The sequence below is a fragment of the Scyliorhinus canicula genome, chromosome 6 (genome assembly GCF_902713615.1).
Source record: "Scyliorhinus canicula chromosome 6, sScyCan1.1, whole genome shotgun sequence".
Lineage (NCBI taxonomy): Eukaryota > Metazoa > Chordata > Chondrichthyes > Carcharhiniformes > Scyliorhinidae > Scyliorhinus > Scyliorhinus canicula.
The window spans coordinates 59,885,456-59,897,618 of record NC_052151.1 but is presented as its reverse complement, the minus strand read 5'-3'; the positions used below and the strand labels follow the sequence as shown (position 1 = coordinate 59,897,618).

The window sequence follows — 12,163 nt, the reverse complement described above, 5'->3', positions numbered from 1 at the left end:
AGGGTTTTTTAAAAAGTGATTATAGATGGCAATGTGGATTTTTTTGTCAACAAAGCTTTTTTTATTCAGTCAATATTCCTTGATTACATTTGAACAAGATTATGTTATACGTAGAAAGAAACTGATCCTTTGCTTTGTTTAAACCTACAACTGTTTCATGAGCTGGGTAGTGTCATTGACCTTTCCATATGCACTTAGCCCTTTCCCACAGCAATCACTTTGATTCGTCCGTTGCATACGATTTATTCAGGAGTGAAGTGTCTCTTGCCGTTGGCATCCCAAAGGCGAATGTAGTCAGCAGGGGCCGCGGCGGTGGCTCCCCAGTTGGGCGCGTGACTGTTTTCTGGCGTGACGTTTGCAAGCTAGAAGGAGGCCGGCTTGGGCGCGGCGGTGGTGGCACAAGTGGTCGGGTTGGCTTTCTGCGTAACGATGGGGAGCCTGTAGGCGATGGTGGTGGCGGGATAGGCGGCGCAATGCTGAGCCGTGGCGTTGCACTAATCCAATGATCTTCCTGCTTTTTCACACCAAATTTCTTTCCTCCTTTTTTCCGGGAATATGAAGACGGTAGTGGAGGTCGAGGAGGGGGTGGCCTTTTCTTCCCGCGTTGCTTAGATCGCCTGTGAAAGAAGAAGAGGATAAAAAGAAGTGGCACAGCTGTTCTCACTTGTTTGCACCCTTTTAGGTATTTTGTCTCTATTTTTTGAGCTCATTTTTCCCACAGAGTACAAATTATGTTTAAAAAAATATTGACAGGCCTGATGACAGTCTTTAAATCATCAAGGGGATTGAAAAATATGTCTCCTCGACAGCGCAGAACTACAAGCGACAAAGTAAGATAGTCGCCCCTTTACTCAGAGACTGCTGTGAATGTGAAATATGTTACCCCATAAAGTAAATAAAGGCGAATAACAGAGATGCACTTAATACTAGCTGAGGACATGCGGGACAACGGGAGTGAAGAATATGGTATCATAATAAGTTGACAGCACCGAAAGAGGCCACTTGGCCCATTGTGTTTGTGCCGACTAAAATATGAGCCACCCAGCCTAAACCCACTTTGCAGCATTTCTTTTTCCAATTAAGGGGCAATTTAGCGTGGCCAATCCACCTAGCCTGCACATCTTTGGGTTGTGGGGGCGAAACCCATGAAGACATGGAGAGAATGTGCAAACTCCACACGGACAGTGACCCAGAGCTGGGATCAAACCTCAAACCGCAGGGCTAACCACTGCACCACCGTGCTGCCCCAGTCACAGACATAAATAAATCTGCACTTCCAGCAATTGGAAATGCATAAATAAACCATCCATTGGTCCTAATGGGGTAGAGTTTCCCCTTTTAGATGGAATCCGGAGATTACAGCCCAAATGTGCATGTTAGTTTGCTCCTCAAACCTCTGATAATGTTAATTTACACAGCCCTGCACCTCAAAGGGGCAGGATCTTTCGGCAGTTGTGGGATTGGGATTGGAGGTGGGTGGGCCTGCAATCTTGTGCTGCCAGCTGTCGTGCCAGTTTGACACCACAACTCCGACCTTGAACCATTTTGAGAGTCGCTGGGTCATGGTTGGTTGCAAGCGGAGGGTAGCTATGTGAGAGACATCACGTAGCCATAAGAGAGCAATTTAAAATATTTACCCAAACCAGCACAATCAGCAGACCTTTCAACCTGGGAGCCTGGCCAGGCTGGGGAAGGGGTGTATTGGGATGAAGTGAAATTTGAACCATTGCAGAAATCACGAACATTAGTGGTTTGGGGCCAGACAGACCTGTATTTAAAATGACAGAATTTATAACTTGGCCATTCCGTCCAGATTACGCCGATACTATTAACATAAAAGAATGGAAATTATCTCAGAAAGAATTCAGCGTCTTGTGCATGACACTGCTTTAAGATAAACAATGTTCACCTTTAAAATATTCCCCGCTGCTAATTGAGCTTTCACTATTTTCAATCCTGCTATTCCGCTATCATCACCGGACTCAGGAGAGGGGAAAATGGCAGATTAACAAATAGCAAGTCCTAGCATGTTCTGTGAATGTCAACCTTAAGAGCTCCCCCATGACTCAAGACTATAGCTAGGCTCATCAGCTTCAAAAGGAAAGCAGCCTCAGAGAATACTGGGAATGTTATCCTCAGACAGTTCTGCTCACAGTTGCCCTGATGTCGGCTGCGAATTGCAGATTGTATTTGTCGGGATTTGTTGGGATGACAGTTTGATACCTCTGGAGAATCCATAAACTTAATGGTCAGGCTTTTCAAAGAGGGTTAGACATCTTACTCAAAACACTGTCAAGAAGACATTGTTAAGAAGACATCCCACTCCTGACATTGATTTGTGGGGACAAGGTAGCATGGTGGTTAGCACAATTGCTTCACAGTTCCAGGGTCCCTGGTTTGATTCCTGGCTTGGGTCACTGTCTGTGCGGAGTCTGCACGTTCTCCCCGTGTCTGCGTGGGTTTCCTCCAGGTGCTCCGGTTTCCTCCCACAGTCCACAGATGTGCAGGTTAGGTGGATTGGCCATGCTAAATTGCCCTTAGTGTTGGGTGGGGTTATTGGGTTATGGGGATAGGGTGGAGGTGTGGGCTTGGGTAGGGTGCTCTTTCAAAGAGCTGGTGCAGACTCGATGAGCCAAATGGCCTCCTCCTGCTCTGTAAATTCTATGAAATTCTATAAGACATTTCAAGCACACAAGAAGCGGGCAGAGATACATTTGTCTTTATTGTGTTACAAACCTTGGTACGGTTGGTTATTCAGTTGTTTTCCTACATAGAATCCCGAGAGTGCAGAAGGAGTACATTTGGCCCGTTGAGTCTGCACCGACCCTCCGAAAGAGCACCCCATTTAGGCCCATTCCCCCCATCCTGCCCCCATAACCCCACCTAACCTTTGGAGACTAAGAAGCAATTTTAGCACGGCCAATCCACCTAACCTACACATCTTTGGACTGTGAGAGAAAACCGGAGCACCCAGAGGAAACCTGCAGACACGAGGAGAAAGTGCAAACTCCACACAGACAGTCACCAAAGGCTGGAATTGAACCCAGGTCCCCGGCACTGTGAGGCAGCAGTGCTAACCACTGCACCACCATACATCCTGAGTTTTTAAATTAAAGTTTATTTTTTCTTTGCTATGTTGTGTTGCAAACCTCTCTTGCTGTGTTTTCTTTTACTGTCCCATGAGTATGAAATCTGAGTTAAGCAAATAATTGTGACGTGCATGTTGCGCATCATGAATGATGTTGAGCTGTGACATCAAGTGTGCTATCTTACATGTGACTGCTGCAGATACAAACTAGATGCAAGAGGAGGACCAGGAGCAGGCCTGTACAGTTACTAAGTCTGGCCTGCAAATGAAAAGTGAGGAGCCACTGCACCGTCATCCAGATGATCAACCTCAAGTGAGTGTCCTGTTGTATAAATCACTACCAGGCCATGTACTAAAACCATGTCCCATACCTTGCAGGGACATCAGCCGATGAGCCTCGGACGTCAGCCAGCAGTGCCCCCCCCCCCCCCCCCCCCCCCCAGCCACCCTCGACACCACCTCAGAGGAGATCTCTAAGGTGGACACAGATGACAAGTCACAGTTTTCAGCCGCACCATCCACCATCGCAGAGACACACACCTCCGTGGGCAAACTTAGCAGACCGGCTTCTGGGTCACTGTCTGGTGAGCACCACACTGCTTCTGCATGACTGAAGGCCGAGTTCCAGAGACTTCAGTCGCAGGAGATGTTGGCTGCCTTGTGTGGCACCCAGGCCAACGCTGCAAGAGAAGTGTCCACAGTGGAGTGCCTGGGGCAAGAGGTCAGAGCCATGACTGGAGAATTCTGAAGAATGGCTCAGTCCCTGAAGACCATGCCTGAATGAGGGGTTGAACACTATGGTACAGACAATGATGGGCCTTCAGGACTGGTAGTGACTGATGATGTTGAAGCTTCTGGAACTCACTCCAGCTGCCCTCCATCCCATGGAGTAACTAAGGGGCCCACGGGTACACTGAGGGAGGACGAAGTGCTGGAGTACATCCCAGGGCCTTCCACCCAGCAGAGCCTGGGAGCAACCAGCCCTTCTGAATCCCTCCTTCCTGATACTGGCGCATCACAGGGTCAGCAGACAGAACAGGGCAACATTAGTGCCACCCGAAAAGTAGGCCAAGGTCCTCCAGGCCCTGGTCCCCAGAAGAGGGCTGCCAAGGCCATTGCAGGCATCAGGGCATGGAAGGCAGCATCCTGAGAATACACCAAAACACAGTGGGAGGATTTGCAAGAGTAAGGAGTTGTAGGGTCACAGATCGGGAATGGATGGTTAGGCACAGTTGGTTGGGGTCATATTGAAATGTCGCTTGTCACCTTTTAAAAACTTCTTGTTGTTCATAACCTAAAGCCTCTCTCTCTTTCACCCTCCTCCCACTGAAGATAGGTCTTCACCCCATTTGGACATGAATAATGGGATGTAGGCCCAAACCTTACTCGCACATGAGCCAGGGAGTCAGTGTGCTGGCAACATACGGACGGGAGTCAGGTGTAAGCAAAAGCTGAGAAGCATCAAAGCTTTCCTCACTGCGAGTCGTCATCACCCACCTACATTGACAGGCACATGCATGCACAAGGAATCCCCAGGCCCAGCACACTGAAGACTTAGTTTTCATGCAGACCTCATCCCTTGATCACGGAGGGGTTACAAAGCTCTCGGGATGGGATGGGATGGGTGTTGTCAAAATGAAAATGAAATGAAAATCGCTTATTGTCACAAGTAGGCTTCAAATGGAGTTACTGTGAAAAGCCCCTCATCACCACATTTCGGCGCCTGTTCGGGAAGGCTGGTACGGGAAGGCTGATACGAGCTGCAGGACAACATGTTGGTGCTAGTGTGTGAAGCGGGAAGCGATAAGGGCAGCCCTGGTCCTCCTGCCCATGCGAACCCTAGCCCCTGTCTAGTCTCCATCCTTTGGCCCCTGCACCCCACTCAAAGATACATACATCTTTCTGTAGATTCAATGCCTAAAACAAAACACAATATTCCACATGAGGTCCTACCAAGGCTCTGTATAACTAAACCATAACTTCCTCTCTTACATATTTCAGCCTCATTAAGATTACAGCTAAATTTCCTTTAGCTTTTCAATTATTTTTGTACCGTTGCACCTGCTGCTAATTCCTTTTGGTGCTCTCAAGTTCCTACACTCTCATCCTTAAACATTTGGAATGATCTCCCTTGGGGCGAAACCTGATACTTCCTCACATTGAACGCTAACTCCAAATGGTTATGCCGATATAAATCACTTGGTTGCATGGTGTATCGAAAACAACCTCTCTCTAAATGTCAGCAAAACCAAGGAACTGATCATCGACTTCAGGAAGTGTAGTACGGCACACGCCCCAAACTATATCAATGGCTCCAAAGTAGAGATGGTCAATAGCTTGAAGTTTCTGGGGGTCACCATCACCAACAGTCTGTCTGGTCGACTCACGTTGATGCAACAGTCAAGAAAGCCCAACAATGTCCCTAATTCCTGTGGAAGCTAAAGAAATTCGGCACATCTGCATCGACTCTCTCAAACTTCTACAGATGTGCCATAGAGAGCATCCTATCCGGCTGTATCACAGCTTTGTAAGGCAACTGCTTGGTCCAAGATCACAAGAAACTGCAGAATGTGGTGAACTCAGCCCAAATCATTACACAAGCTTGCCACCGTCAAATTGATTCTGTCTACAACTCTCGCTGCCTCAGAAAGGCAGACAGCATTGTCAGAGATCCCTGCCACCCAGGCTTTGCCCTCTTCCAGACCTTTCCATTAGGCAGAAGATACAGAAGTCTGAAGACCTGCACATCCAGACATAGGAACAGCTTCTTCCCCACAGCTGCTAGACTCCTCAACAACTCTCCCTTGGACTGAGCTGTTCCCTGTTAGACACTATTCACAACGCCCTCTGCTTCTCTTGCTCATGCCGTATTTGCTTTGTTTGCCCCTTGTTCCGCACTGTAACCAATTACTTATTTGTAAATGTACTTTGTTGATTATTCTTTTGGTCTACTGTGTACGTTTCCTTGGCCGCAGAAAAATACTTTTCACTGTACTTCAGTACATGTGACCATAAATCAATCAATCAATCAATCAGTCAATGTCTCTTTGTAACTTCCTGCTCAAGTGTACATGATTATCTATGTTATGACTACAATGAATACTTGTGGGGACTGGGCAATGAGTAATGTAAGAGAGGTTCTGAGAGGGAGTGAGAAGTTCAGATGGTACTCAGTGGTCATTGCCAGGGTAATAGCTATTTTGAGGTTAGTAACGTAGTCAGGGAAGGGAATAGCTTAGAGATGGGTAATAGATACTGAGGAAATAGTGAACATACAGAATGATAGTTGGCATTGGTGAAATAGTGGGTATGGGAAAATATGCGGAAACAGGATCTTAAAATCCGTGGCATCTCTCACCAATTCTTTGTATTAATGCCTTCGGAGCCTGCTTCAAGCAAACTATCCATTGGCTCAGTTATGATCAAGTTTGTGAGAAAGGGCATGTGTCCGAGAAGGACTGGATTCCTAGGCCTGGAAATTCCTTCACCCTGGCCCAAGTTGTGCTGAGTGGCTGATATCCAGGGGAAAGGAGACATGGTCGTTTTCTTACCAGTGGATATCATGCCTCGGGATGCTGGCCTGCATCTTGGCTGGGTTCCATCACCACCCACACCACACCGCGCCTCCCCCCCACCCGCCTCATCTCCACTCAAACCAAGCCAACCATCACCACCACAAGGAAGACAATCAGTACAGAAGGAGAACAACGCTTAGCACTTTTCAAATAGTGGGATGAGTAACTAGTCATGGCAATTTCTCCTGCCTGCCCGCCCCACCAGCCCCATCCTGGTTCTGGTGGGTGCATATCATAGGACCCACTGCGGTATATTTACTCAATCTGGTACTTTCCACTTGGATCCAATTCTATACAGGTCCAGAGTATTCAATAGCAGGCAAGTATGGGCAGCAGCTTAACATGGTTATAAATGGACAGAGTGAAGTTGAATTGATGAATGAATATGGGAAATTGGAGGGAGAGGAGATAGTTATGGATGCGGAGACATAATGGAATAGAGAAGGCACAAGGGGCTGAATTTTCCCTGAAATCAGCAAAGGCCAATAGCAGGTGGGAAATGGGGCATTGAAGACGCCAACAGCAAAGAGAGCCTTCTCTGCCATATAATCCTACACTTCGAAAAAAAAGCAGCAAGGAGCGGATCCTACGATGTGTCTCTGGCCTTTGGGTTCACCTGCCCTGCAAGCTACTTAGTTCCTGAAGGATCGGGCGTCCATTTTTAAAGGCCACCATAGCACTAAGGAGTTCACCATGGAACCAACTCCCCCTCCCCCTCACACACACACACTGCACTTCACCCCTGACACTGGCCCCTGGCACTGCCCAGGCACATCCCTGGGCACTTCCCTGGTACTTCCCTCTGGCACTGCCCCAGCACTTCCCAGGCAGTTCCGGGGACTGTACCACCCCCACCCTTCCCACTCCCGATCGATGTACTCACCGAAACTCACCTGGGAGATCCGTTCCCCAGGTGCTGCCTTGGGAAAGCAGTCAGGGCCATTCTGCCCTCATGCTGATGTGGAAGGTTTTTCTGATGGGGGGGGGGGGGATGATTGAGGCATAGAGGTCCGTTAATGATATCCAAATTAATTCAAATGATCTTACCTGATATTGAAAATTGGGAAACCTGCCCTGTCACTGACGGCGGGAGGGGACAATTGCATCGCGTGCTTACGTCAACGTGAAATGCGAGTTGGCTATGTGAGATTTTCCGCTCCGGTCACCAAACCCACCCAACACCACCGGGAAAGGAAAATACCGGCCAAAGAAAGAGAAGAAAGCATGTCCGCGATGGGAAGTAGATAGAGGGAATGGCTGTAGTGAATGGGCATGAATGTATAAATGAAGCAATGAAACCAAAGTTAAAAAGTGGTGAAAGAACCCAGGTGGAAATAAATAAGGGAAAAGATTAAATAAACAGAGAGGGAGCCAAGGAGGAGTAAAGTAAGACCAGAGAGGAAGGAGAAAGCATCCTTTGTGTCATAGACATGGGCTTGAGCGAATAAAACTACAAAACAACAACCTTCCCGAAGAGGAACTAAAAACCAACGGTTTGGAAAATAGGATCCAAATTAAAGAATGAAGTAAAGTGTGCACTTAGCAGGTTGGGAACCATCCTTAAAATTAGAAAATACATTAAATAAAGTTGCAGATCAGTGGGCAGACGCCCCGCCCCCCCCCCCCCCCCCCCCCGAGTAAGAAAATTGAACATCGGGCCTGAGGGAGCGAATACTAGAACAAATTAATTAAGCAAAACTTAATTAATTGTTTCAACGTAACAGCTGCAGTATTAGAATAGAAGATGCTAGGTTGGCAGATATCCCCAGCGATAGAAGGAATTCAGATCAACGGGGGTTTTGCCACCGGCGTGCTGTTCTCGACAGCGTAGCCGAAGGTTTGTGCCACTTCTCTATTTTTTTGACCTTTCCCACATGATGAGAATTCAAATTTAAAGTGCCGGCCTCATGCATGGGTAACATGTCTGATTCTGCGACAGGGGGAGCTTTTCAATGGTGAAACCCTGCATCAGCGGAAAGTGTGGCAGCGACTGGCAAGCTTTAAAACAGCCTCCTGCGCAAATTGGAAAGCTCGGCATCACAACCATGGCAGTTTTGCTGCCAAATACCAGCGCCTGTCTTCTACGATGTCTTCCCTGGATGGCTGCATCCTGACCATCCTGATGTTGCCTGCTGTTGGCATTGCAGCCTCTGTTGTTGATCAACAAGAGTCTTACCTCACCAAATCGGCAATGTGGCACAGTGGGTAGCACTGCTGCCTCACATGGCCAGGGATTGGGTTCAATTCTGACCTCGGGTGACTATCTGTGTGGAGTCTGCACCTTCTCCCCGTGTCCGCGTGGGTTCCCTCCGGGTGCTCTGGTTTCCTCCCACAATCCAAAGATGGGCAGGGTAGGTGGATAGGCTGTGCTAAATTGCCCTTAGTGTCCAAAGGTTAGGTGGGGTTGCGGGAGAGTGGACCTAGGTGAGGGGTGGGCAAACTACGGCCCGCGGGCCGCAAAGGTATTTCTGCGGCCCACCAAGTTTTAAATTTTTTTTTAAGGTTAATGGGGGGGGGGGGGGCTGTTGGGTTACTTACTGGTATAGGGTGGATACGTTGACTTGAGTAGGGTGATCATTGCTCGGCACAACATCGAGGGCCGAAGGGCCTATTCTGTGCTGTACTGTTCTATGTTCTATATGAGGCGCCCAGAATCATAACCGGGTGAAGTAATTATTTTACTTAATATACTATGCGGCCCTTTGTGAATTGTGAATTTCTGAATGTGGCCCTTGCACGGAAAAGTTTGCCCACCCCTGGCCTAGGTAGAGTGCTCTTTCAGAGGGTGGGTGCAGACTCGATGGGCCGAATGGCCTCCTTCTGCACTGTAGGGATTGTATGATTCTATGATATTTTCTCTTCCCGCTCCCGAAGTTGCAGGAATATTGGGTGTATGAGACTCAACTGTGTTCCAACTATTCAACTGTGTTAAGAATGCAGACAATGAGATGGGAAGATGTGTGTCCATAGATTTCACCCACTGATTCGATGAGCAGTGAGATTTTCAACTCGTTCCACTATCCACAAAAAAAGCTTCAATCAGTGGGATCCATTGCAAGGTTTATGCTTTAAGCTGTTTCCTTTCAGCCTCCTCCTGTCACCTTCACGCTTGTCGTCTGAACCCTGGCTCTCCCAACATCACTTTGTGCCTTTCCTCTATAGCCCTTTGATGTTCCCCCATTATTCTGGATCCGTCACCATCCAGTTGAAATGCCATCTCTAACCCCTGCCCGAGCCTACAGCCATCCACATTCCTCCGTTGATCCGACACAGCCTCCCTGCATCGTCATTTGAGTTCTTGTTATATCCTGTGACCTGCCCTCTGAGACCTCAGACTGGACTTGCCCCCCCACCAAATCGGCCTCCCCCTGCGACTGTAAACCTGCCCTCTGCCAGCCAACACTGAGATGGATTCAGTACTGACCCCAACCTTTGGGCCACTCATTTTCTAACTTTGCCTGTCTGTCCCCACCATCTCTCCTCATACCCAGGACTGCAGGCCCTTCTCACATCACCTCACCAAGCCTTCAAACCCCCACCATCACCATTGACTCACCCTTGCCAGTGTAGATCCTCAATGCAAGCTGCCATTCTCCTTCTCCCCTTCCTTGTGTAACAGAGTTTAATAAGACTGCCCTTAACACAACAAAGGCGACTGGTGTGTGCCACCTTTTACACAAACACGAAGCAGGGGCCAAAAGAGTCTCATGCACTGATGACTTTATCTTGCTGGGGGGCTTTATTTTAAAAAGTCTCGTGCTAACAATATTCATGGCATACAAATGTATTACCAGTACGAACTCGCCACAGGCCAGCGTGAAGCCTGAAATGCCACAAAAACACCTTTGGTGATTACTCCTTTAAGGGCAACACAGCGGAGTAAGGGTCAAATGGCCTGTATGATCAATCAAGACTCAGAGTGTGAAATCACCCCAATGTTGAGAGAGGATCCTAAGCAAAGAGACATTTTGGGAGCTAGCTACGGTTTTGAGGCTGCAGTACACTTCTTATTAATACCTTTTATGTTCATTAACAAAGTTTGTGAAAGTACATTTTTACATCTGATGATGAGGATAAATTATCCTGACACTGCATCTGGCCCAACACCTATGAGTGGCCTATTTTAATCAAAGTTCAAAAAAAAGGTACTCACCAGAAGCGAAGTCCTCTACGGAGGACTGGACAAAACACGGCGAGTACCTTGGGTACTATTTACATGCATACAAAATAGAGGACGAAGCAAAACACAAAGCAATTCTCTTCAGTGTTTGTTAAAACCAGACCTACAATTTCATTCGCAGTCTTACAGCCCCAAGCGTGTCATTTAGTGAGCGTGTGGATTTAGTGAAGGCTCAATTTCAACCTCAACCATCAATCAGACTCCAGAGATTCAAATTTAATTGAAGGGTAAGGCAAATCGATCGTGACCTACATTGCTCAACTGAAGCAACCATCGGAAGTGCTATGATTTTCAAGCCACCCTAAAGGACATGTCATGAGATGGTTTAGCCTGCAGCCTGAACAACAACGCTATTCAACGCAAACTGCAACATAAATTTCAAGCAAGCAATGGAGATAGCTGCACAAGTTCCCGTATCAGCCTTCCCTAAAAGGCGCCAGAATGTGGCGACTAGGGGCTTTTCACAGTAACTTCATTTGAAACCTACTTGTGACAATAAGCGATTTTCATTTCATTTTCAAGAGCTGCAGAGTACACAAAATGGCACCGTACACCAGTTAGGGCAGGAACCTGCAGCCAGTCGTGGTGCCAAAACCACCGGAGTAGCCAGGAAGAGGGGAACAATTTCATCCACCAACAAAACAACAAGGTACAGAACAGGCAGTCAGTCAGCAATACCGATGTGGAGGTAACCACAGTCCTGAATCATGTTGGTTTAAGGAGGCTGAGTGTTTTTATTGTCAAACAATAGATGACATTTGATAAAGTTGTGCAAGATTGCCAAATAATTAATCAACTAAGATATTACAAGTATACAATGTGGAAGAGCTTAGCCAGTGATTCTGGTATTCACTCTAATGTTTAATCTAATAACAGGCAAGATGGACCCTATTACTGTAACGCTTCGAGTAAATGGAAAGCCTCTTAAGATGGAAGTGGATACAGGGGCATCAGCCACTGTTACGGATGAGCATACATTTCAGTACCTGAGACAGGGAGTCCAACCCTTGAACTGGAAGAGCACTTATGTAAAGTGCAACAAGTTTATATCGGCAGTGTACAACATGGGTATCGTTGCTCATTGTGTTCTCTCTTTAATTGGCTCCGTTTATGGCGGTTAATATGATCGCCTTCCTTAATTCTAATTACGTTTGCTCAAGAGACGCCAGGTATCTTTTGATACCGCCACAAGGTTCAAAACCGAATACTGATCAAAGACTCGATACACCAGTTAGTAAGTTCAAAATCAATGTTCATTTATTTACACACACAGTCAAATATACTCATGCACAAACTCTACCAACTAAACTATCACTACTA

The 12,163-nt window shown here is 47.2% G+C and overlaps 1 long non-coding RNA gene across 1 annotated transcript; it reads left to right on the top strand.

Moving 5' to 3' along the window:
• Nucleotides 1-302: 302 nt before the first annotated feature.
• On the top strand, nt 303-11,809 carry LOC119967171. The gene is made up of 3 exons (XR_005460931.1): nt 303-682; nt 3,289-3,401; nt 11,720-11,809. It is a non-coding gene; the product is annotated as an uncharacterized LOC119967171 (long non-coding RNA).
• Nucleotides 11,810-12,163: the final 354 nt, after the last annotated feature.